This window comes from Oncorhynchus keta, unplaced genomic scaffold, assembly GCF_023373465.1.
Source record: "Oncorhynchus keta strain PuntledgeMale-10-30-2019 unplaced genomic scaffold, Oket_V2 Un_contig_1171_pilon_pilon, whole genome shotgun sequence".
NCBI lineage: Eukaryota > Metazoa > Chordata > Actinopteri > Salmoniformes > Salmonidae > Oncorhynchus > Oncorhynchus keta.
In genome coordinates, this window is record NW_026277600.1 from 233,314 (window position 1) to 237,500 (window position 4,187).

Sequence of the window (4,187 nt, forward strand, 5' to 3'; positions counted from 1 at the left end):
TACTATATCTATTAGTATCTGTAGTGGAGGGACCTGGCTGTACTATATCTATTAGTATCTGTAGTGGGGGACCTGGCTGTACTATATATATTAGTATCTGTAGTGGAGGGACCTGGCTGTACTATATCTATTAGTATCTGTAGTGGAGGGACCTGGCTGTACTATATCTATTAGTATCTGTAGTGGAGGGACCTGGCTGTACTATATCTATTAGTATCTGTAGTGGGGGACCTGGCTGTACTATATCTATTAGTATCTGTAGTGGAGGGACCTGGCTGTACTATATCTATTAGTATCTGTAGTGGAGGGACCTGGCTGTACTATATCTATTAGTATCTGTAGTGGAGGGACCTGGCTGTACTATATCTATTAGTATCTGTAGTGGAGGGACCTGGCTGTACTATATCTATTAGTATCTGTAGTGGAGGGACCTGGCTGTACTATATCTATTAGTATCTGTAGTGGAGGGACCTGGCTGTACTATATCTATTAGTATCTGTAGTGGAGGGACCTGGCTGTACTATATATATTAGTATCTGTAGTGGAGGGACCTGGCTGTACTATATCTATTAGTATCTGTAGTGGAGGGACCTGGCTGTACTATATCTATTAGTATCTGTAGTGGAGGGACCTGGCTGTACTATATATATTAGTATCTGTAGTGGAGGGACCTGGCTGTACTATATCTATTAGTATCTGTAGTGGAGGGACCTGGCTGTACTATATCTATTAGTATCTGTAGTGGAGGGACCTGGCTGTACTATATATATTAGTATCTGTAGTGGAGGGACCTGGCTGTACTATATCTATTAGTATCTGTAGTGGAGGGACCTGGCTGTACTATATCTATTAGTATCTGTAGTGGAGGGACCTGGCTGTACTATATCTATTAGTATCTGAAGTGGAGGGACCTGGCTGTACTATATCTATTAGTATCTGAAGTGGAGGGACCTGGCTGTACTATATATCTATTAGTATCTGTAGTGGAGGGACCTGGCTGTACTATATATATTAGTATCTGTAGTGGAGGGACCTGGCTGTACTATATCTATTAGTATCTGAAGTGGAGGGACCTGGCTGTACTATATCTATTAGTATCTGTAGTGGAGGGACCTGGCTGTACTATATATATTAGTATCTGTAGTGGAGGGACCTGGCTGTACTATATCTATTAGTATCTGTAGTGGAGGGACCTGGCTGTACTATATCTATTAGTATCTGTAGTGGAGGGACCTGGCTGTACTATATCTATTAGTATCTGTAGTGGAGGGACCTGGCTGTACTATATATATTAGTATCTGTAGTGGAGGGACCTGGCTGTACTATATCTATTAGTATCTGTAGTGGAGGGACCTGGCTGTACTATATCTATTAGTATCTGTAGTGGAGGGACCTGGCTGTACTATATCTATTAGTATCTGTAGTGGAGGGACCTGGCTGTACTATATCTATTAGTATCTGTAGTGGAGGTACCTGGCTGTACTATATCTATTAGTATCTGTAGTGGAGGGACCTGGCTGTACTATATCTATTAGTATCTGTAGTGGAGGGACCTGGCTGTACTATATCTATTAGTATCTGTAGTGGAGGGACCTGGCTGTACTATATCTATTAGTATCTGTAGTGGAGGGACCTGGCTGTACTATATCTATTAGTATCTGTAGTGGAGGGACCTGGCTGTACTATATCTATTAGTATCTGTAGTGGAGGGACCTGGCTGTACTATATCTATTAGTATCTGTAGTGGAGGGACCTGGCTGTACTATATCTATTAGTATCTGTAGTGGAGGTACCTGGCTGTACTATATCTATTAGTATCTGTAGTGGAGGGACCTGGCTGTACTATATCTATTAGTATCTGTAGTGGAGGGACCTGGCTGTACTATATCTATTAGTATCTGTAGTGGAGGGACCTGGCTGTACTATATCTATTAGTATCTGTAGTGGAGGGACCTGGCTGTACTATATCTATTAGTATCTGTAGTGGAGGTACCTGGCTGTACTATATCTATTAGTATCTGTAGTGGAGGGACCTGGCTGTACTATATCTATTAGTATCTGTAGTGGAGGGACCTGGCTGTACTATATCTATTAGTATCTGTAGTGGAGGGACCTGGCTGTACTATATCTATTAGTATCTGTAGTGGAGGGACCTGGCTGTACTATATCTATTAGTATCTGTAGTGGAGGGACCTGGCTGTACTATATCTATTAGTATCTGTAGTGGAGGGACCTGGCTGTACTATATCTATTAGTATCTGTAGTGGAGGTACCTGGCTGTACTATATCTATTAGTATCTGTAGTGGAGGGACCGAGCTGTACTATATATATTAGTATCTGTAGTGGAGGGACCTGGCTGTACTATATCTATTAGTATCTGTAGTGGAGGGACCTAGCTATACTATATCTATTAGTATCTGAAGTGGAGGGACCGAGCTGTACTATATATATTAGTATCTGTAGTGGAGGGACCTGGCTGTACTATATCTATTAGTATCTGTAGTGGAGGGACCTGGCTGTACTATATCTATTAGTATCTGTAGTGGAGGGACCTAGCTATACTATATCTATTAGTATCTGAAGTGGAGGGACCTGGCTGTACTATATCTATTAGTATCTGTAGTGGAGGTACCTGGCTGTACTATATCTATTAGTATCTGTAGTGGAGGGACCTGGCTGTACTATATCTATTAGTATCTGTAGTGGAGGGACCTAGTGGAGGGACCTGGCTGTACTATATCTATTAGTATCTGTAGTGGAGGGACCTGGCTGTACTATATCTATTAGTATCTGTAGTGGAGGGACCTGGCTGTACTATATCTATTAGTATCTGTAGTGGAGGGACCTGGCTGTACTATATCTATTAGTATCTGTAGGGACCTGGCTGTACTATATCTATTAGTATCTGAGGGACCTGGCTGTACTATATCTATTAGTATCTGTAGTGGAGGGACCTGGCTGTACTATATCTATTAGTATCTGTAGTGGAGGGACCTGGCTGTACTATATCTATTAGTATCTGTAGTGGAGGGACCTGGCTGTACTATATCTATTAGTATCTGTAGTGGAGGGACCTGGCTGTACTATATCTATTAGTATCTGTAGTGGAGGGACCTGGCTGTACTATATCTATTAGTATCTGTAGTGGAGGGACCTGGCTGTACTATATCTATTAGTATCTGTAGTGGAGGGACCTGGCTGTACTATATCTATTAGTATCTGTAGTGGAGGGACCTGGCTGTACTATATCTATTAGTATCTGTAGTGGAGGACCTGGCTGATATCTATTAGTATCTGTAGTGGAGGTACCTGGCTGTACTATATCTATTAGTATCTGTAGTGGAGGTACCTGGCTGTACTATATCTATTAGTATCTGTAGTGGAGGTACCTGGCTGTACTATATATATTAGTATCTGTAGTGGAGGGACCTGGCTGTACTATATCTATTAGTATCTGTAGTGGAGGGACCTAGCTGTACTATATATATTAGTATCTGTAGTGGAGGGACCTGGCTGTACTATATCTATTAGTATCTGTAGTGGGGGGACCTGGCTGTACTATATATATTAGTATCTGTAGTGGAGGTACCTGGCTGTACTATATATATTAGTATCTGTAGTGTAGGGACCTGGCTGTACTATATCTATTAGTATCTGTAGTGGAGGAACTTGGCTGTACTATCTGTAGTGGAGGGACCTGGCTGTACTATCTGTAGTGGAGGGACCTGGCTGTACTATCTGTAGTGGAGGGACCTGGCTGTACTATCTGTAGTGGAGGTACCTGGCTGTACTATCTGTAGTGGAGGGACCTGGCTGTACTATCTGTAGTGGAGGGACCTGGCTGTACTATCTGTAGTGGAGGGACCTGGCTGTACTATCTGTAGTGGAGGGACCTGGCTGTACTATCTGTAGTGGAGGGACCTGGCTGTACTATCTGTAGTGGAGGGACCTGGCTGTACTATCTGTAGTGGAGGGACCTGGCTGTACTATCTGTAGTGGAGGGACCTGGCTGTACTATCTGTAGTGGAGGGACCTGGCTGTACTATCTGTAGTGGAGGGACCTGGCTGTACTATCTGTAGTGGAGGGACTTGGCTGTACTATCTGTAGTGGAGGGACCTGGCTGTACTATCTGTAGTGGAGGGACCTGGCTGTACTATCTGTAGTGGAGGGACCTGGCTGTACTAT